Genomic DNA, 24230 nt, shown 5'->3' with positions numbered 1-24230 from the left:
ACCCATTCCTGCTTCCTGGTCCTGGCATTCCCCTATACTGGGGCATAGAACCTTCACAAGACCAAGGGTCTCTCCTCCCATTGATGACCGACTAGGCCATCCTCTGCTACATACGCAGTTAGAGACATGAGTCCCACCATGTGTTTTCTTTGATTGATGGTTTAGTCCCAAGGAGCTCTGGGGGTACTGGTTGATTCATATTGTTGTTCTTCCTATAGGGCTGCAAACCCCTTCAGCTCCTTGGGTACTTTCTCTAGCTCCTTCATTGGGGACCTTGTGTTCTGTCCAATGGATGACTGTGAACATCCACTTCTGTATTTGCATGGCACTGGCAGAGCCTCTTAGAAAACAGCTATATCAGGGTCCTGTCAGCAAAATCTTGTTGGCATCTGCAATAGTGTCTGGATTTGGGGGTTGTTTATGGGATGGATCCCCAGATGGGGCAGTCTCCAGATGTTATTCCTTCAGTCTCTGCTCCAAACTTTGTCTCTGTAACTCCTTCTATGGGTATTTTGTTCCCTCTTCTAAGAAGGATCAAAATATTCACACTTCGGTCTTCTTTCTTCTTGTGTTTCATGTGTTTTGCAAATTGTATCTTGGGTATTCTGAGCTTTGGAGCTAATATCCACTTANCAGTGAGTGCTTATCATGTGAGTCCTTTTGTGATTGGGTTACCTCACTCAGGATGATATCCTCCAGATCCATCCATTTGTCTAAGAATGTCATAAATTCACTGTTTTTGATAGCTGTGTAGTACTCCATTGTGTAAATGAACCACATTTTCTGTATCCATTCTTTAAACCACTGAAAGCAACCAGCAGCATCCTGGATTCCCTGGCTCTGGTGCTCAGTGAGCGCTCATTCTTGTTCTTCATGCTTTATCTAGGTTTTGAGTAATTACATCAGCAGATAATAAGGATTCATTGGAATTAGCATATCAGAAAAGTACGTTTATTCCTTGATTACAAGAATCCATTTTATTGTCTGCATTCTGGAAGGATCCTCTTGTAGTCCTAAGTGTTCTTCCACCGTCTCTCCCTCCCTTTCTCTCTCCCCCCTCTGTCCCTCCCTCCCTCCTTCCCTCCCTCCTCCTCCTCCTCCTCCTCCTCCTCCTCCTNCTTCTTCTTCTTCTTCTTCTTCTTCTTCTTCTTCTTCTTCTCTCTCTCTCTCTCTCTCTCTCTCTCTCTCTCTCTCTCTCTCTTTGAATGCATGTGTGGATGTGGATGTGCATGCATATTTGATTTTTCTCTCCATGTATCTGTCTGGAGGTCTAGAGAGGTTATTTTAAAACCCAACCATTTTCCTTTCCCTAAGAGAATAGACAAATAAAAATTAACAAACAATGGCAAAGAAAGAAAAAGCCCTGAGTGGGCTGCAGCCATCCTGGACATAATCTACAAACATGGAAAGCTTCCTCTCTTTGTTCACGTCTGCTCATGTGTCTGTTTCATGCAAACTGTATGGTGGTATCTAGATGTACATGCCTCAGATGAATGTGGAAACTCAAGGTAGAGAGATTCTCTTCACCCATAGGAATAGACCAGATATAGGAATGCTAATTAATAAGATAATATGTGATTATATTCTGTATTTTCAAAGTTCAGTCAAAAATTTAAAATTAGGGGTTGTTTTATAGATTCTGTTTGAAGCTACAAAATATACTTTGCAAAAATATATTTTAAGTTATACCTTTAAGTCTCTCCCTGTATTTAATTTTCATGATTCAAGAGTTGTACATTTATACTATTGCTTTGATTTCCAGATCCCAACAGATGTCTCAAAAAGACAGCAACTAAAAAAGCATAAAACTGCATACCCCAAAGTGCCCATTATTCATTCCTGAGCCTGCCAAGTTGTCAAGTGATATTATAGTTACACTCTTTAAAACGCTCAAAACACAAAGCGGGATAAATGCAAATGCTGAATTTTATAGATTTTGTCTGTTCCAAAGGTACTGTCCAACAGAAAGTACCATAGTACATCCAATTATTACAGCACATATGGTATGTGGCATTTATAAGTTATTTTGAGGGTTTTGGAAAGGGAGAGCTGTGCGTGACAACCACAGCAGTGCAGGCTGAGGAATTTAACTCCAGCTTTCTCATCCTCCTGTTGGTAGAGCAAGAAACACAGAATGCTCATTCAGTAATCGATGCCTCTATTACTTAACTTTGCTCAATTCACCAGGTGGCAAAGGTCATGAAACCCTGTATTGGTCCGTGCAGGACAGCAGTGATGTTCTGCTAAAACCAGTGGGGTTTACAAAGGCAGCATTCCTGCTATGCTTTTAAATCTCTATGATTGTTTCAGAACCTATTAGAAAATAATGAAGATAAGGTATGGGGTATAACTTGAATTGAAAACCAATGACTATTTGCCTCTTTCGTATGTAGCTGGTTACATGAACATAGGCGCTGGGGTAATGAACTCAGAGAATCATGGACGCCACTCATCGTAGAATCTTCCAGGCTTCGAGTCAAACACCTAAAAGGTTTTTTTGGTATTGTGAAGTTGCTTAGTGGATGGCATTAAACAATGGCTGTTGAATAATTGTACCTTCAATCTACCAACCCAGTGAAAATTACATCTAGGCCAGACTTACGGGTATTTATGTACAGCTTGGAATCCAATCCAGATAACTCCACAATTCTGTCCCTGAAGTACTTTAAAGGTCACTGATACTTTCCATTTTGGTGCAGAAATTTTGCTTTATGGATACTGTAACAGTGGAGGACATGTCTTCATGCCTTAAAGATTTTACATATATTATCTTATATTATCTAGCAATACGGCTTATCTCTCTACTAAACTTTATGAAAAATTTCATTCTGCCTCCCATGCCCAAACCAGCTCAGCATGGCCACTTGTTCCTGATTCTGGATAAAAATGAAGAAGACTTTTTTTTCTTGAGCAAAATAAAAGGATATATACATCTCTACTTTCCCCTATATAATAAAACAGGACAGTTCTTGAAGTTAAGGGTTATGCTTATTAACCATTTCTTCTAGGGATTAAATGAACTTAAACTATATTATTAAAATATCTGTATTCAGATCTAAGCCTAAAAGGAAATCATGATTTTAAGATGTGGCCTAGGATTTTGTCATTTTGTTAGGTCAAATACAATGTGTTACAAGATCTGATGCAGTTAAGCACAATTTCTAAAATCTGGAATGTCAGGTTCCCAGTTATTTACTAAGCCTTTATTTGCAATTTTATGGGGATTTGTGTTGAAATATCTATGGGATATAGCTTTAAAACCGTATACTAAGATTGAAATTATTATTATCACTCTCATTTAAGAGTCAGTTAACAGATTAAAGTTGAGCTCTTGGATGATATCCCCATGTTGTCCAGTAGGTGGGGCTTGTGTAATCTTGTTCTTTACCAGGGAGCAGGGAACCAGGGGAGCCAGGGGGACCAGAGTTTCCAGGATTGTTTCTTCTTTAGCTCTATTTGGTCACTGGCCATGTCAGTAATCTGCATTTTTGCAACTGCAGATACTTTGTGCTCAACAAACTCTTAGGATACAAATAAATCTGATTTTGTGGTTTAGATTGGTTTTAACATTGCAATTCTTTATTGAGTTTACAGTGATCTTTCCTCCATTTAGATCTTTGGCTAATGTCCTTTTTTTTTTTTTCAAGGTTATGTTGACCTGTTTGCAGTTATCCTTTTAATTAAAGTGTGTAAGCTGCATATATACATGCCTAGACTTTTATAGACACATCTTCCTGACAATCCAAATCCAGAACAATAATTTTATCAATCAGGAGATCATTTAAAATGCAACCCAACAGAAGAAGCAGGAGGAGGGCAAGCTGGAAAGATTCACATGAGACAAGAAGTAAAAGAGGAGTCCTAAAAGCAAACGTATACATCTTCCCACCCAATGTGAAAAATCTAACAGCTTCCTTTTATAAAGGAAGCAACAGCGTCTCAGAAAGCTGAAGGTGTGTATGCAGTCAGACAGGACCCAACACTCACTTCCCTCCTCTGGTGAGACTGCACAGGATTTACCAAAGAGATGCACGAAATCTGAGCCCGAGGAAGCACAACTTGAGTTTTGACAATTAGAATTTCCTTATAATGATTCTTCTTTGAGCACATGCTAATACTAGCCACAATACTGTCTTTGGATCCCAGCAAGAAATATGATCACTTGTTCAGAGTATAAATTTAACAGAGTACCCTTTAATCATGGGACCATCGAGTTGAACTCGACATCAATTTAATTTACATAAAATTATGAGTTGATTTCTGTTGCATTTTTAGCCTAATTAAAGTGGTTATAAGCTCCATGTAATCCCAGTGTAGAGATTGGCTTGTGCCAACTTCTTGGTTTCTTTAGACTTTTGCTAAAGTATCACCATACAAGCCATGCCTAGCATATATCAATAGTCTTTGCAATTCCAGTTATTAGAATTTCCTTAGGTAAAGAAAGAATAATATTTTTAGCTGCCATATTGGATAGGGCACATGTGGGTAGTCATTTATTTCTCTAATTTAGTCTTACCATGTAATTTACCTTTCAATCTTTTCTTTTTCAGATTATGGTATTTTTTTAGATTATAGACATCATGTCTCCCCTCTCCTTCCTTCCTCTGATCCTTTCCTCATCAACTTCATTGTTCTTGTTCAAGTTTTCATTAATTGTTATTACATGCATATATGTATACATACTATATTCATATATATTCCTAAATATAAGTAATTCAGTCTGTATGTTATTCATATATGTTTTCAGGCCTGACTAATTGGTATTAGATAGCCAAGTGATATGCTCTTGCAGGAAAAATATTATTTGTTTCTCTCATCACTCCTTATGTGGCTGTAGTTCTTTGTGTATGGTTATAGTTTTGTGTGCTTTCTCCACCTATGTTGGTATGTCTATTGTTGTTCTTGTTCAGTTCATGTTCCAGCATTCATACTAGTGAGACTTTATTGGTCTAGCCTTTGATACTTCCATGAGACACAATCTCTCATGATTCTCCTATGTCCCTTAATGGTCCTTCAAATCCCATCTTCCAGAATCACAAAGTAAGGGAGTGTCTTGTGAATGTATCCATTGGGGCTGGGATCAAAAGCACAATGCCAGACATAAAAAGCTCTGTTTTGAGTTGTTGGTCAGGGATGTCCAAGAGACTCCCAGAACATACAGCCTCTTGTTATTGTCCTTGGTGGCCCACACAGAGGCAGAAGTTCAGTCTCTATTGCTGGAGACACCATGCTTTTCGGAAACAGACCCGGGAGACCCTGGAGCTGGATTTGACCTAAGAGCCTCCTTCCTAAGGAGTTTTTCTGAGGGGAAACTAGGAAAGGGGACAACATTTGAAATGTAAATAAAGAAAATATGTAATTAAAAAAGTTAAAAAAATTTGAGAGGAAGAGCAAAGGTGATTGGCACAATTGTGTCATTAATACAAGGAAGCTAAGTCCAGGGCACTAAATGCTTTGTCCAAAATAATAAAGACAACATTTCAAAATATTTCCTCAGACTGAAATCCATTCTTGTGACTTCAAGTGTTCTGTATTTTCTCCCTCTGGTACCAATCCTGTAGTAGCGATTGGTTTGTGCTGACCTCTTGATTTCTTCAGACTTTTGCTAAAGGCCATACAAACCATGCCTGGCATACATCAATAGTTTTTGTAATTCCGGTTATTAGACTTTCCTTATGTAAAGAAAGAATAATATTTGTAGTGAATGCAAACTTGTTTGAGTCCTTGAGTTAAGAACAGAAGGCATCTGTATGGATCTGATCTACACTTGAAGTGTTGTCCATGCTTGAACCCTTGGGTGTTTGTATATCATGAATCAAGCTTACACACACACATTCCTCGGCATCGGAGTGGGGATCATCCTGTTTATGGGAAGTCAGTGCAGGATCGCTGGCATCCATCTTCTGGCTGTGATACTCCGGCCTTTCTGAATAGAAGCCTGATTCGTTTAGCCATGCTTAAATCTAAATGTTATCCGAACTCTAGCTCGTATAGATAATTCTGTTTATAACAGCCACAGCTGTTATCAGCACTGGGTTAACCAACACGGTGAGGAGGTTCAGATGCTGTCTACTTGCTAATCTTTTGGTCACAAATGGTTCTAAAGGGAGCTGATGTGATATTTGCTTTGATAAAACAAGGCTAAGTGACGGTACAATGTTTTCTTACCCCAGCCATCAAATTCACCAGACAGGTCTTCAGGTTTGAGAACTTTGTCTAGGTCTTCATGGATCACTGCCTACTCCCAGAATCCTTTTCACTTCCTCACAAGCTTCTGCCAACACTATCCAGATCAGAAGAAATAAGCACACAGCTCCCCCTACACACTTTCTGGACTACAGAAAGGGTCCTGCTTTTCCTCCTAATTTATCAATTTTTAATTTGTACAACCTTCCTCTATGTGTCTGTAGCTCAGCAGTTGCTCCTTCAAGGCCCCTTCCTACTATTTTAGAGTTCATTTGAAATATCCCATTCCTACCTGGCAGAAATCTGTTCCTTCTCTGAATGGTGCATAGGTATCAGTTCGAGAACAGTGAAGAATTGCACAGGAGAAAGAACCTCGGCTGTGTGATGGCAGAAGGTCTCTCGTAGGGCTCGGATGCTCGCATTTGAAATTAGAAAAACAATTAAAAACAAAATGTCCATTGCTGGCTTTCTGTCCCCCTGTCCCTTTAAGAATCTCTTATGAGAAGTGTGTAGCCAGGAACTTTGTTTTGCCTTAAATTGCCTGTCAGAGTATGAATCAAAGTTTTTTTTTTTTTTTTGGCAGAGGCTGCCCTAAGTGGAGACGTTGGAAAGCAAGAAGACTTCTGGTCAATAGTGAAATTTACCATTTTCTTGTGGGTTTCTATGACTCTTTGCATAGACATTTAGAGTTGGACACTTTGCAAAAGACATTTCATAACAGATTTTTTAAAACAGAGGGGAAAACCTATCTGTTCAGCTGGATATTGTATCTGTAACACAGCCAGGTGTCCTAGCCCACATGATAGATATCTTCATAGTCTAGAATAGTCTGAAGTTAGTCTTGAATATTCTGAAAGCTGTATACACAACTGAAGTGGCATCTAATTTCATCTGAAAGCATGAGTGTTTGCTCTGGCTTAGACATCTCAATAGAGTGAAGGGAGAGAGAGGGGGTGTTCTCCAGAACAAGCATCCGACTCACCCATCTCTATTTCCTCCCTCTCAAAGCCACAAAAGCATTGTACCTATCCAGCTCTGAATGTTTTAAGAGGAATATACCTTATGCAGCTCCATGACATTAAGATATGTGCTTCTTAATACTCAAAGATTTTTATGTGCCTTTGTAAGCCTAAATCTGAAATATTACATTAAATTATTTTAAAAACCATGGTATCCAGACAGTGACTTTAGAAACATTTTTTTCCCCAAATAAGATTGATTTCTTCAGTGTGTACATCAGCTCATTCTATGTGGCTAAGGCATCAGTTCAAGTCTTGGATACACAGTTCACTTTTGCTGAATGTGCGATCTCACGTTACTGTGCACATTTCAGCAGGGCATATTTGTTTCATCATGGGACCTTCTGTCTCTTTGCTTACCGCTTTACTATGCCCCTGCTCTCTGGAGGAAAACTCTGTGGACCTCAGTACACACCATTTATTGTATATCATTGACATGGGCAGAGCTTCTGTCAGAACACAGTAACAACCCACCAAATACAAGTTTAATCAAATTACATTGGTCAAAGATTGGTTTGGACAATTCCCTTTTTGAACAGTAGGAAAACAAGATAGAATACATTAATTTGTATTTATTATTATTGTATTTGTGACATTGGGCATTGAATTTAGAGCCTCACATGTTCTAGGTAAGGGCTCTATCACTGAACTACATCACCAACTCTGTTTCTATATTTTTGAGGCAGAGTCTCTCTGAATTGCTCATTCTGTCCTCCTATCTCAGCAACCCAATTAATGGGATTATAGAACTTGTCCACTAGGCCTGCCTTGAAAATATTAATGCTGAGCACCCAAGTTTGCACCCAAGTTGCACCCAAGTATGTAAGAGCCACTTATCAATGAGTCATGAAACGTCTACTATTTCTGATACCATACTTGTCAAATCTAATTTCTGTTTATCAACTTAGGTGTGATAGTTGAGTTATAGTACAACAGATGCTAAATGGGCACTAAGTGACTTTGAGCACGACTCCCTGTTATCTGTTGCACTGTATGGTGGCAATAGACAAAAAATAATGTGATCTGTATGTCTGATACTTACAATGAAGAACTTCGAAAGTTTATCCTGAAGAAATGATAGGATGTTTGAGGAAAGAGGTATACTTATCCTACTTTAAACTTTTTGAAATCTCTACTGGCAATAAAATACTACACAATGTATCATTCATATGTATGAGTTTTATATATCAACCAAGAATTTACAAGGAAAAGTTAAGGTCTGATCTCATTTGATGAAAAAGTAGTGAGTTCTTGATGAGGTGACTTCAATTGAGGAAAGAGAGAAATTTACAACTACACATATATTCTCTTAATATCAAATACTGTGTGAGAAGGTAAACTGTTTTTCTGAATTTCTAACAGAGCCCTAGACCTTAGTAGGCAACCAGACCTAAGCACAACCGACTCCATAGTTTAAGTAGTACTCAAGCCATGAAACTCAACAAGTAGACAGCATCGTATGCCTTGTGGGAAAGTGCCTAAACGTACTAACCTTGCTTTTGGTCTCTGTACTTCTGCTTCTGGCTAACTGATTTATTAACTGAAGTATGTCAACCTAGCAAATGGTTTCTTTGTGCTTAAAATCTCACCCTGAGACAGGCTCAGGGCTTCAGAGGGATCCCAAACACCAGGTGCAGTTGCCAGCTGGCTAATAGACTTTCCATTGGCTAAAACTGTGTCCAAGTAGTCATCTCTTTGTGGATGCCCCAACACTGTACTATTTAAGCAGCAGTGATTTCTAACTTCTCTTGCCTCAAATTTAGAAGTTACACAATCACTGTTTTTTGGGGTCCTTTTCAACACAAATGGAAGATTAAAGGGTGCCTAGGAAACTATAATTTTGCTTGGACTTTCCCAGATTACAAGAGAGACAAAGTTCTAAACTAACCCCGCTCCCCCCTAAACTAACCCCCCCCACACACACACATTCACCCTGGCTAAAGTCCGGTACAATTCTCTGCAAAATGTTGTCTGTTTTTGTTTGTTTGTTGGTAAGATAAAAAGTAAATATTTATTAAATATTATTTTCATTGAAAGTATTTTTTTCACTTTGCCATAACTGAAAAGTTTTGCTACTCTCATTTTTGAATCACTTGGTTTAGTAGCCTGTTTTATTCTTTTTAAAAAGTGTTGGGTGGTTTTCTCTCTCTCTCTCTCTCTCTCTCTCTCTCTCTCTCTCTCTCTTCTCTCTCTCTCTCTCTCTCTCTCTCTCTCTCTCTCTCTCTCTCCTCTCTCTTTCCCTTGATAATAATTGAATATTTTCCCACCTATCACAGCAACAGTCACATTGCCCCACAAACTAAGCACAGCATCGGTAGCTAAGATGATATAGGCAAATTCTTTTTATTTACAAACATTAAAAGAGACATTGTCTTTTATCTCAGAATATTTATATGTCCAACCCCAACTGAGGTCACAGAGACATGCCCATCTGTTTGTTTTTTGAATTCATGGTGTCAACAGTTTCGAAGTTTCCAGTAAAACATCAGAAATGACTGCATTCTTTTGAGATGCTGTCAAATCTGGCATTCTAGCTGGATCTTAGAAGCAAACAAAATATTTGTTTTATGTTCCGGAAGGGTTTGAATCACAGAGTCAATTTTTGTAATTTTTACATTTGGGCAACACTCTCTACTAGTGTATGTGCGTGTCTCTGTGTGTGTATGCGTGTGTGTGTGTGTGTGTGTGTGTGTGTGTGTGTGTGTATTTAAGTTAAAAGAAGAAAAACGAAGGCAGCAACATATATCCTGGTGGCTGTAAAAACACTGACCCAAGGGAGCAGAGCATGGCTGAGAAACAGGCGTTGTTGACTCTGGTTATGCTATCAACAAGGGAGAAGATGAAGGGTGGGGGAAATCATCTTTATTTAAGCAATATTTACTTGGGCTTGGCATGAGCATACCACTTTGAGGCCCATCAAAGTATGCTAGAACCTCTTTGTCCTTTCCTTACCCCACCTGGACTTTAGAAGGCTCTTTCCTGCAAACAGAGTTCTCTGCTTCTCTTTCTAACAAACCTAGAATGCTTGGAATCAGTGAGTGGCTCCTAGTGGGTAAAGGAAGCCATTTCTTTGTAATTTCATTTCCACTGAATGTTAGTATTACAATTTCTTCCTGTGGCCACTTTGGTTTTGTGTGGAAGCAGGTTTGACACTGAGGTTATTTTCTGGGTGTTCCACAAGTCACTATTTTTCAAAAAAACTGATACAAGTTACCAATATTAATGGTTTCCATATGAACCATCTGGACGGAAATATATGTGCTGTGAAGACCCTAAGCAATAAAAATGGCTGTATTATTTAAAAATAGATATCCAAAATGGAGGCTAGTAGTACATTCTTGTACTCTCAGTGTTGGCAGGCAGAGGACAAAAGATCAGGAGTTGGGCTCTATTGGGCTACATAATGAGCCCAAGGCCAGCTTGAACTATATAATATACCACTCTATCAGAAAGAGAAGACAATAAACTAAAATAATCTGAAAGTTGATAGCTACATTCAGAGAAAGAAATTGAATAATTATTTCGTTATTTAAAAATCATCTCAAATGAATAAAAGACCTGGCTTTTAAAAGACTCAACAAAAGGATTTAAAGATACCATAATGAAAAGAACTACAATACTCTAGAATTAATCCATGCATATAATTGCAAAAACAAAGACAACTGGACACATGCAATTATATCAAACTAAAAAGCACCTTGACATTGGGTGTGTCAGCATCCAGAATGGTGAGAGATTCCTCTCATTTGTACATTACCTGGTCTATGGCATTGGATTATAGTAGCCTTCAGAGTTTATATCTGTACTCTATCTTGATTTACCGCAACTGCAGGTTAAGTCTCTAGCTCAGGGATGTTGGAAACTTTGAGAGGCAGAACCTAGTTGGAAGAAGTGAATCCCGTGTGTTTGGTTCTGGAAGATGTCCGTGATTATTAGCCCTTTCTCCTTCTGATTTCGTTGTTTTCTGACCACCACTGAATGAGCATATTTGCACACATTACCACAACATACTGCCCCTCCAAAGAACAAATAGTGGAGCCAACTGACAAAGCATCTTTTAAACTGAGAGTCAAGATCAAAAATTCAGGGGACAGCAGATGCTGGCAAAGATGTGGAGAAAGAGGAACACTCCTCCATTGCTGGTGTTATTGCAAGCTTGTACAACCACTCTGGAAATCAGTCTGGCGGTTCCTCAGAAAACTGGACATAGTACTACTAGCAGATCCAGCAATACCTCTTCTAGNTATATACCCAGAAGATGTTCCAGCTGGTAATAAGGACACATGCTCTACTATGTTCATAGCTGCCCTATTTATAATAGCCAGAAGCTGGAAAGAACCACGATGTACCTCAACAGAGGAATGGATACAGAAAATGTGGTACATTTACACAATGGAGTACTACTCAGCTATTAAAAACAATGAGTTTATGAAATTCTTAGGCAAATGGATGTATCTGGAGGATATCATCCTGAGTGAGGTAACCCAATCACAAAAGAACTCACTTGATATGCACTCACTGATAAGTGGGTATTAGCCCAGAAACCTGGATTATCCAAGATACAATCTCCAAAACACAAGTAAATCAAGAATAAGGAAGACCAACACGTGGATACTTCATTCCACCCTAAAGTAGGAAATAAAATACCCATGAAAGAAGTGGCAGAGACAAAGTTTGTAGCTAAGACAAAAGGATGGACCATCCAGAGACTGCCCCACCCGGGGGTCCATCCCATAATCAGCCACCAAATGCAGACACTATTGCATATGCCAGCAAGATCTTGCTGAAAGGACACTGATATAGCTATCACTGAGAGGCTGTGCCAATGCCTGGCAAATATAGAAGTGGATGCCCACAGTCATCTATAGGATAGAACACAGAGACCCCAATGGAGGAGCTAGAGAAATTACCCAAGGATCTGAAGGGGCTGCAACACTATAGGTGAAACAGCAATATGAACTAATCAGTACCCCCAGAGCTCATGTCTCTAGCTGCATATTTAGCAGAAGATGGCCTAGTCAGCCATCGTTGGGAAGAGATGCCTCTTCGTCTTGCAAACTTTATATGCCCCATACAGGGGTACGCCATTGCCAAGAAGTGGGAGTGGGTGGGCATGGGAGCAGGGTGGGGGGAGGGTATAGGGAACATTCAGGATAGCATTTGAAATGTAAATGAAGAAAATATCTAATAAAATAAGTTAAAAATTTAAAAAAATAAAAAAATAAATATAGCAGAAAAACAAACAAACAACAAAAAAACTGAGAGTCAAAAGAATCCTTCCTTCTTTACAGATTTCCTCTGAGAGTGCCACAGCTGTCTAACACTGAAGCTTTCCTGGCCAAAGACAAACCTTAATAGACATAAAAGACTCACAGATAAATTCAAAGATATTCATTATCTTCAGTCATTGGGAAATGCAAACTAAAACCATGAAGTATCATCTTATACTAGTACTAAGACTGACTTTCTACTACAGATGAAAGATGTAACGTAAAGGGTATAGTATAGAACAAAGAGAAAAGGATTCACATATACCACTGGCAGGGAAATAAACTTCAATGCAAAGTAATACATTGGTCATTCAACAGACAAAAGGAATTACCATATGTTCCAGCAATTTTATTTCTGAGAGTATATCCCTCAAATTAAAATCAGTAGAGCAAAGTCATGTCTATGATCTTATATTCTTCTGAGTATTATTCATTATACTAACCAAGTTATTGAGGCAGAAAAAGGACCCATCATGTGATGATAAGGATATATGGTTTATATATACAATAGAATTCTTACACAGCATTAGGAAAGAGAAGGAGACTTTCCTTTATTCGCAACAATATGTGCAGGACTTAAGGACAGTACCAGAGAGAAATAAACTAGGTATTCAAAGACATACATTATGTACTCATATATATGCTTGGAAAAGATAAAATGTTATCAGTTATCAATATTGGTAGTTATCAGAAAGCAGAAAACTCACACCAGGATTAGGTAGCATCTCCGTCAGTAAAACTGGCTGTCATAAACTATTAAAGGTGCAAAACACCAGTGAGAATGTGGAGAAAGAAACCAACCGTCTTTACACAAAATAGTGAGTCTATTCCTCCAAAAATTCCGTATCACCCTGCAGTCTCACTAGCAGACATATATCAAGAGGCAGTCAAATTTGTTTGTCACAGACACACCTACTTTTGTGTGCTTACCCCAGTACTGTTCACAACATACCCCAAATAGAGACAGTGTAAAGACATGAATCAGCATATCTGTGCATGAGAAAGTGTGGTACATACACAATGGAACACCACCAAGCCTTAATAGAGGGAAATAATATTACTTTTGAAAATACATATGAGCAAGAAGGACATTATATTAGGTGGAATAAATGAGCTGTAGAAAGACTATCAACACATGATCTTATTCCTCTTAGGTAAGAGTAGTGGTTACCAGGGATGATGAGAAATGAGAGGACATGGGAGGAGCATTAGGACTTCGGGCCCTACTTACCTATTTTCTCTTCTTCTTCTTTTTTTTTTTTTCTTTTTCTTACTTCCTTATCCATTCAACTTCTAAAGTGGGTGTTTTAGGTTTCATTCTTGATTTCTTTTCTTTTTTATAATTTGAACTCATTAATCAAGAAGTTTTAAAAATCCAAATATTTGCAGATGAATGGTTTTTTATTCCAACACACCGTTTCTCTTAATTGTCATACCTGCGTATGCATTTAATCTTTTAACAGCTTCCATTAGAGGTTTACTATCTCAAACTTGGTGTCCCAAAGAATGCCTCATCTCTTCCTGCTTTAAGCTGCTTTTCTCTCTTTCATCTCCATTTATTTTCATGAAATCTGCTTTGATTGTTTTCCATTCTTCCCCTTTATTTTAATGAAAGATTTTGTTAGTTTTCCATGTTAAACAAGTTGCATGTGGAGAAAATGTTCTAGACTACTTATTACTTTGTCAAGTCTACACATTCCCATCTATTTGACTCTTCATGCTCACTGCATTCAACTCTTACCTCCATCACTGTGACAATTTCCTGACTGGTCCTGCTCTTTCATCTTTGTTTTTTAATCCAGCAATCTGTACGTGGGCAGCACACACACACACACACACACACACACATATATAAATATGTATATATGAAATATATATATATATATATATATATATATACCAGATGTATATATAAAATAGTTGTATATATATATATATATATATATATATATATATATATACCATATCCTACAACTATTTTATTTAACCTCCTAATAGTGGCTTTGCAATATGAGGCTTTATGCACACTCTTTACTATGACCCAAATCTTCTTGAGCTGGTTTCTAGTGAATAAAGAAGTCTACAGTAGGAATGTTATTTATTTATTCTGGCATCTTTTCCAAGTCATCATTCAATGTTAGTTTTACACCATGTACGCATGGGTGACATAGATATGTGTGTGTGTGTGTGTGTGTGTGTGTGTGTGTGTGTGTACATTAAGCATTTTGTATTTTCTGTATTATTTATATTGTAGTAACCAAAGCATTGCCATGAACATTATTCCATTTAATTTTTTTTTTCAAAATGACAGTTTGATCAAAGTGTTGTTGTCATTTACCTTGGAGAGGACTGGAAGTCTACTCCTAGAAATGACAAGGAAGTTTCACCCATTATGTCAACATATGGCTGCCCAAACAAGACCTGAACAAGGTCAACAGCAATAGACATGTTAACATGGAAGGGAAAGCCCTCATGGGGCTCTCTACCTCTATACAAAGAACAACAGGCAACTAAGGAATGTTGAGAGTAGGACAATTATTCTTTCCCAACGAGGAACTAATTAGTTATTCAATGCCAAGCCATCTTTCCTGGAACTATATACATACATACATACACACATACATACATACATACATACATATGACAATAAATTGACTCAGCAGGTTGTATTTATGTATTTGTGCACATATGAGTAATGATCATTATCAAATAAAATGAGCCCATGAGTTCTGGAGAGTTGGTGAGGGGACCATAGGAAAGGGTATAGGGAAGGGACCCTGGATGGGTTGGAGAAAGGAAGGTAGCAGGGAGAAATGATGTAATCATATTTTAAGTAAACTTAAAAAAAATTAAAAACACAACAAGAATCAAAGGATAAAACATATAAGGTCATCATGCTGGCCAGTGGTAATACCAGGTCTATAAATTCCATAAGTCATGGCTCTCCCTATGCCAAAAGCTAGGATGTATAAGTCTTTATTTCTCCAATTATACACCCAGTTCATGCTTTTTCTCTTTCAAAAAAACATGTAAGTTTCTTTGCCATTGTTGAATATGAGGCAAATTTTGGTTTTAGTTGGAAGGCAAAGACAATAGTTCTGTGTGTAGTTTGCTGACTGCTAGTCTTGGACTTATTTCTCCCAAATTACTACAGAATTCCTAGTTACAAAAATATACAAGGCTGGCAGACATTGAACACTATGAACACTTTAGAGATGTGTATGCGATACATACACTTTTAAATCAATAACCTGAACTTACGGTTTCCGATTAGGGGATTTTTAATTAAACAGATTTACAATGAAATACCATTATAGAAGTGCATGTGATCAATACTCCTATTACAGGGAAAATTGTTTCACCTAAAGTGGTTTTGTTCTACACTGGGAGGAAAGAATGCAAGCGTTCTCTGTTAATGCTGAACAAAGGGAAAACCAATACAAGAGTTCCATCTTGTCCATGCTGGAGGAAAAACGTTGTGATTTCCACTTTGGACAGTACATGGCTACTAAAATTGCCTGCAGTGCTGTTTACTGCACAGTTTGCCACTTGGACAGTGGTGAGTGCAATAACATGGGTTCTACATTAATCATTTCCAGAAGGATTTATTTCCCATGCCCAGAGAAATCACAAAGTGAATATATTGTCATGTTTATTCCAAAGAAATAATGAATTGAGTTTTCTTTTCTTTTTTCTTTTTCTTTTTTTTTTTTGCCCTGTAAAACTTCTTATAACCCCAAAACATCACCAGAAGGAAGTGAGCAGCTGGTTGTCAAACAATTAAAATGAAAAACTATAAGGGTTTGAGCCCAATGCTCTCTCTAATTTGACCCTTTCTTCTATGTTCACTTAAATGTTTCAGGAGAATGGATTATTAAGCTTAATTAAAAACACAAATACTGTGGTAGAAATATACAAATGTGTAGGCAATCAAAACTTCACAATGACCACTTTCTTAGATGGCTTAAAAACTAATTCTAATGAAAATACCCAGGAAGTATCTTTCTTGTCAATGTCTTGTGAAATAACATCATGTATGATAATCCTGAGATGACTGTTACTACGTTTCTATCTGTATTATCCTCTGAAATTATTTTTACCTAACACTCAATGCTTGATAATTTTGCTTCTCATTTTTACGTGATGGTCGCTACTATACTTTTGTCTGATTTCTACCCTTTCCCCAAGATTTCTGTTATATCACAACCAGTAATGATTCCGCGGTCATTTGCTTTTGGGACACATTCCCTCCTTGTTCAATGATAAACTCTGAAAGGTTGGAGAACATTGAGTATTGACAGAATTGGACAAAGACCAACTCCAATTACAAGTCTAAAATTTACAGTGTTTAGGATTTATCTTCTTCCCAAGGCATACCCATGATGCTGTCCCCTGTGTGACCCGGTAAACATCACTTGGGTTTTATGACTTGGAAATAAACATTGCTTGGTTTTACGAACATGTGTAGAAAAATGAGATAGAAAATGCTATTAAGCATCCCTTTTAAATTTGTTTATGAGGTTGCTCAATAATTCATGTAACTGGGCAAAACACACAAGAAAAAGAGAAAAACTGGTAAATTTTTTGGCAATGATGCTATAAGAAAAGATTTTAGAGGAATGTTGGGGCAGACATGGGAAGGGCAGGAGACTCTGGGAGTGGAAAGAGTTTGGAGCATCTGATATTGAGGCTGCCCTTACCAGTTCTCATCCAGCCTTTTATGTCCTTTACTTGGCTAGGTGTTATCCTTGGATGTTGTAATGGTCTTTTTCCCAGGTAGACATATCCAGCATGTATCTTTCTATGTTAATCAACAAAGTTGTCAAACATCATTGTCTGATCAAAGTCTCCATCTCCCGTTATCTCTCAGGTATATTGGATAGCTCAGACCTGCCTTCAGCAAGAATCATGCTAAGATTGCTTATCCAGAATTTTCTTACCTTTGACGTCTTCTTTAGCCATAATTCTCCTAATCTTTGATGTTTCCTAGCAATAACTTTTCATTCCTCAACCTTTCTGCCTCAGCCTACTCCTACTCCCTCATTATAATATTATACTTCTGACTTCTTGCTGTTATATTCATAATTGAGCTCAGTTTGATGCTGAGGCTTCTTTTTCCTATTTTAAAGGTTCCTGCACAAGCTTTGTTTTAATTAAAATTCAACACTTTTATTTCAATAAAATAAATGTAGCAATTTTATCTTAATTTATTCAAAAATCCTTTGAATTAAGTTCCAACAGTGGAGTGACAATAAGTAAGAATGATTCTTACAGGTAATACTATTTGAATAATACTTTAAAAATACAGTAAATAAAAACCAAAATATTTAAATAGGATTATATTAAACTAAGGCATTTCTACATAGCTAAGGAAAAAATAAAGAAAATATGAGACATTCTTTGCAAGCTGTTCAATAAGAGATTAATATCCACACTTTATGAGGATTTTAACAGATTGGCCAACAGAATATTCAAATTAAAAATGTACAAAGGACCTATATGCATTTAACTCAAAAGCATACACACAAAGAATCATCAGCTATGCAAAACTCTCACCACTGATTTTCAAGGTACTGGAAGTACAAAGTAGAAGATACCAACTCATGCCAGTGTATATGATGAGCCTACCAGGCTCCAGTGGACATTTCTACTCTAATGGTCACACAAATGGCCTTAGTTAAACTCCATGGGTCACAAAACAAAACAAAACAAAACAAAAAGCATATGGCTGTGGGAAAGGAACTTAGGAGGAGGAGTCTTGAGAGGACAGAGTGGAGCTACGAAAGAAAAAAAGGTAAATGAAATGAATTTATTGAATAAATATTTAAACATCAATACAGAATCAAGTTAGTTGTCCATATAAGGATAAATAGATAAAGAAAAGTTTATACTAAACCAAAATATTCAACCACAGAAAAGCTAGAAGTTTGCCATTTGGAGCAATATGAATAAAATTGAGAGTAATAGTAAACGGTATAAGCCAGCATCAGCAGAACAGTGAGCAGGGTGTAGGCTGAAAACACAGAAGAGTGTAGAGTGCTCATCTGTCGAAGGGAGGGAGGGAAGCAGGGGATGAGGACAGGGGGAGGTTAGAAAACACAGAAGAGTGTAGAGTGCTCATCTGTCGAAGGGAGGGAGGGAAGCAGGGGATGAGGACAGGGGGAGGTTAGAAAACACAGAAGAGTGTAGAGTGCTCATCTGTCGAAGGGAGGGAGGGAAGCAGGGGATGAGGACAGGGGGAGGTTAGAAAACACAGAAGAGTGTAGAGTGCTCATCTGTCGAAGGGAGGGAGGGAAGCAGGGGATGAGGACAAGGGGAGGTTAGAAATAAGAAATAACTGATATGAAAAATAAGTTCTAGTATTTTATACATAGCATTTTAAGATGGCAACTGTTAAGAAATGTATTATCTGTTCTATAAAGAGCTCAAAGAGAAGAACCCAAGGGTCTCAACACAGGCAAATGCTTAAATTTTGAGATAGAAATTCTAGTTAGCCTGATATGTATGTCTATGCATGTACTCGGTTTGTTGAGGTAAAACAGGTTGGCTTCAACATCGCAGTAATCCTTACAACTCAGCCTGAATAATAAGTTTACAGGTGTGTTCAACCGTGGTTGGCTTCATTAGCCCAGTTTGCTCAGTGTACATTGTACGCATGCATCAAATGATCAGAAAGTACCTTGTCATTTTGTACCATTATTATGCGTCAAATAAAAAGGAAGAGTAACCTTTGAAACTATTGATGAATGAATGGGAATGAGTGGGTGGGAGAAGAGATCTATGAGAAAGGATTTTTAGCTTCTGGGAAGGGTGGGTGGGGAGCTTTCTGCAGCATATTTGGGATGTAAATGGCTAGAAACTACCCAACTTTTCCCAAATGACCTGGCTTCCTATTTTCACTTAGGCTGCCTTCCCTTTTTCTGTTTTGCTTTCTGTGTCATGCTTTCCAAGGCGGGCGTTACTCAATGGCTTTTATTGTTGTCTCTGTCGCTTTATTTTTACAGTGCTTTTTACTTAGGTTGGTTTTTTTTTTTGTTTTTGTTTTTTTTTTTTTCCAGCTGTTGAAAACAGTTCCTGGTTATGTGATGCAATTACTTCCCCTAAGTCTGTAAAACCAGATTGTAAGGATTTGCCAAAATTTTAGATGATGTCACTGAATTTCGTCTTAATAGTGATTCATAAAAGTGTCTGATTTTAATTTGGAAAGGCACCCTAGGAGTACTATTCTCCTATCCTGTGGACTTGTTTCTTCTCCTTCTGTACTTCCCTGTGGGCTCAAGTCTTAGACCTCCCCTGTTCATGCCAGCCTTTCTTTGGTCATGTTAGTTCAAACCAAACCAAGAAACCATCACCTGGGTTTTTCCACACTGTTTGGGTGAATGCTTCTCACTATGTCCGATTGTCTCGACAAGGGTTCTTCTCCATGTGTGCTCCTTTGGGTCATTCTTCCCATTTCATCATTCCATTCCTGTGTATTCTGGTGGGATTTCTTCTTCTATCTGATCTTATTATTTTCCTTTCCTCAAACAAGTCATGTTAACTCTCATAATGACCTCCCCCCATCCCCGTTTTGTGTTTCTCTAACAGCTGGAAAGGTCCACATCTTCCTATGCTCTTTAGAAGCCTTCCCATGTGTTGTCCCTCTCCCCTGATGGTACTTTTGGGACCAACATCATGCAGATGTTGCCTCTCAGTTTTCAGAATTCCTGTTCCAGGATGACTCCTTGGAATCAGACCCAGCTGCAGCTGCCTCGCCTCATGGTGACTTGTTATTGAGCAGTTTGCTCAAACGTGTTCTCTACACAACTGATTGTATACTGTACCAGTTGCTTTGTGTTTTAAAATATTTTATTTTAAGCAAACTCCTCTGTGCTCTATATATCCTAAATTTTTTCTCAACAATGAATTACCCAAATATCCTTCCAATCTGTTTTCTACAATACTTTCTCCTTGTGGTTCCCTGGCATGTCATGCAATGGTCTAAATATTTGTGGTTTTCCCCAAATCCAAGTGTTGCAATTTCAGCTCTTAACGTGGTGCTTTTAGGGAGGAGAATTGGTTGGGTCACATGACAAAGCACCCAAGAATAGAATAAATGCTGTTAAAAGAAGTCCCCTCAGACAACCCTTCCTTCTAACCATGCAAGAACACAAATGACAGGCACCATCTGTAAAACAGAAAACAAAAACTCCTATGGACACTATAGCTTCTGGCTTCTGGATCTTCAAGTTTCAGTTCTTAACACTATAAGAAATAAATCCTGAGCATTTGTAAATTATCTAATTTTGGACATTTTCATAGTAATCAGAATGTACTATAGCAGCTGTTGCATCAATTAGAAGCCAGTGTCTTCTAGTAGGAGGTAGCATGTCATGATGGTTCTACAGTAGTGCAACCTTTATCAGCCCTTTGACGATTTTGGATACCAGTATCTTAATGTTCTACCCAGGATCACGTGATACGTTAGTGACATTACTGGGAAGCATGTAAAAAATCCAAAATGCTTGCCATAAGACAGAGTTTCTAGATTGTAATTTTCACTTTAACAAGTTCTCTATGAATCATGAATTCAGAGTATTCTCTTGAAATAGCTACATGTAAAATTATGTAAAGTATTAGTTTCTACCATCCATTTTCTTATTCAAAGTTATTCACTTTATTTCCCAGAATGCATTGTGGTCCCATAGGCAAGCTATTTATGGGCTCATAAACAAGGTAACATAATTGTTCTTTCTCATAATCTTACAGGATTTCCTCAGGACACTCTTGATGATCAGAGTAGAATGGAAATAAATGATGAAATACCCTAACCTGTTTCCAAATGTGATATATTGTCATGCTACTGCACGTGGAATGAGAATATAGTATTATAAACATCACATTTATGTCAATTTTTCCTAAAACAAACTCTTGAGTTTCAAATTATCATCACTCATTGGAAACACACTCATATCTGTATGAAGTTTTCAATCATGGCTTCAGAGAAAGGAAACAAAAGAAATGGAATCTTTAGAAGTTATACACAAAGAAGTACTATGTTTATTTATAAACATACAAGTGAGGTGAAGAAACTGAATAAAAATAATATGTTAATTCCAGAGCATCCTTTGGAGAAGGAACACTATTTATTGGTCTATATACCTCTATTGTCTCTTTATTCCATTTGTCCTTAGACTCTTCTCTGTAGCTCTCCCATTGGCTTGCTGCTTTTCATTGCAAATTAATTGAAATATTATTTGTCTTGCTTGCTTACTCATCGTTGTAAATATATTTAAAATTAAGTTTGGAGGGGCATGATTGGGGTACATCTAAGATCATTAAAACACATTTGCAAAACATTGCATTTTTATAGTGAAATTAGAGCAGAATCTAATCGAAAAAGTTAATACTTATTTTATAAATAATTGAATGGTTTTTATGTGTTAGCATAAAAATATATAAAATCAATCTATCAGGTAGTAGTAATTAAGGCATGTAGCTAGAAGATGAACATCTGTTGCTGAAACTCAAATTGTGCTACTAATTCATAATTTAATATTCAATTAAAGTGCTTCCCCAGCATATTTTCTTTGCTTCTGAAGATTTTTATTATTTGTACAACATGAGGCACAATATGGGAAGAAATGCCATAGATAAAATACCATAGAGTGTTAATAACTATAGAGTTAACATGTGGCTTGAATACAGAATGGGAGGACTTGTGTAGGACATATTTAGAAGGTTATATCTACCTCTTACCTTGTGTCTTTGTATGCATGATAAAATAACCTCTTCTTTCTGATTTCCTTCTGGACTTTCGTGTTTTTAAAACAAATCTTTTTAGGAATATTTATTTTATTTCTGTGAGTGTTTTACCCACGTGATTTATGTGTATCACATGCGTGCCTGGTACCCACAGAAGTCATAAGAGGGTGTTGTAGCCCCTGGAACTGGAGTTGCAGGTGGCGAGTCACCATGTGGGTGTTAGAAACTGGGTCCTCTGTAAGAGCAAGGGTGCTCTTAACCACAGAGCCAACAGTCCAGCTCCAAGCTTCATGGTTTTAAAATAAAATGTTCTGCATTTAGAGACTTTCCTTCACCTCAGGAAAATAATGACGGATGTGTATTAACTGAGTTAAACTTTCTCAGTGTCAGAACCATTATACGAAATGTATACATATGAAATCAGATTTATATCTTCCTTCCCATATATCATATATATGAAGTACATGTATGATAAGTAAAATGATATTTCCAGACGGGCCCACCATAAATTCATATATACATGATGAATATATGTATATAATCATAGATATATCATATTTATAGCAGAAAGATATTCCTGAAACATTATATTAGTAGATTTTGTACTTTGATAAATTTACTAAGAGAATTCCTGAAATAGGAACAAATTTTGAGTGGAAAGCAAAATGAACCCTGACATCGTAATGGTGAAAGGAGTCAAGGGTTTGTAATATTTCATAGTCTGGAAATAAAATTTACAGTGTTCTGGGTCAGACAGTTTGGTAATAACAATTTAGTCTACGATTACAGTTAGGAAATTGATGTCATTTTCCACTCGATTCCATAGAGACTCCAGGACGTTTCTTAAACAAAATAACAGAGACATCTTTGTGATTCATTTCCTGGTGTCAGTCATGGTTCACAGATGCCTTTTGGAATTCTGTGAGGACCATGGGCAACCTCTACTCAGACACTTCCTGCAGTCTTGAAATAAGTTCAGTGGTAGAATTGGTCATGTCAAGAGAGGGCTCTGACTTCAGGTATGAGTTTATCATCCCAGCCCAGGAGGAATTTGTGATTTGGTTGAGAAATTTAATGGTTAAAATATCATATGATACACACTGAATAAACTTCAAACACTGTGAAGATATAAGGGAAGAACAAGTTTGTCCAAAGAAGTTAGAAAAGCCTTCAGAACCCGCAACACTTGGGTGAAATTTTAAAGGATAGCTTGGAACCAGCCAAGCAGAACAGAGTCACAAAAGCCAACCCCACAATGGTAACAGTAGATCTAAGTATAATTAACTCCTGTTGCAGACTTTCATATTTGGGGGACAACTTTGTTGGCACAAATGATGTTCACCACATACATGTACAAATGCTGGAAAAAAATGTAAACCTCTAAAGCCAAACCAAGCAAGCAACCAACCATCACTACCAACAAAATAACCACTGGGAAGATTTTTACATTTTTTTATAACATGGTATAATATAGATACCTTAAGAATTTGTGGATGTTATAGAGATATGAAAATACTTTTCAAGAAGATTTTGTTTATATTAGTGAATGTCTGTCTGTCTGTCTCTTCTCTCTTTCTCTCTCTCTCTCTCTCTCTCTCTCTCTCTCTCTCTCTCTCTCTCTCCTCTCTCTCTCTCTGTGCTTGCTCTCATGCTTTGTGTGNNNNTGTGTGTGTGTGTGTGTGTGTGTGTGTGTATGTGTGTGTATACTAAGGGTGTGTGAGTGTTCATGGAACCAGAAGAGAGCATCATATTACCTGGATGTACAGGTTCAAGAATTGGTGAGTAACCAAAGAGAGGTGCTCAGTACTGAACTCTACAGAACCAGTGAGATCTTTTTTATTTTAATTTTTAATTTTTTCCTCAATATTTTATTCCCCACCCCCACCCAGATCTGCTCTCCGACTGCTCCACATCATACACCTCCTTCCCATCCCCATCCCTGTCTCTATGTAGATACCCCCACCCCGAACCCCACTTGACCTCTAAACTCCCTAAAACCTCCAGTCTCTTG

Source organism: Mus pahari, chromosome 9, assembly GCF_900095145.1.
Source record: "Mus pahari chromosome 9, PAHARI_EIJ_v1.1, whole genome shotgun sequence".
NCBI lineage: Eukaryota > Metazoa > Chordata > Mammalia > Rodentia > Muridae > Mus > Mus pahari.
The sequence above is the reverse complement of the archived record's forward strand: the minus strand, read 5'-3'. Positions refer to the sequence as shown.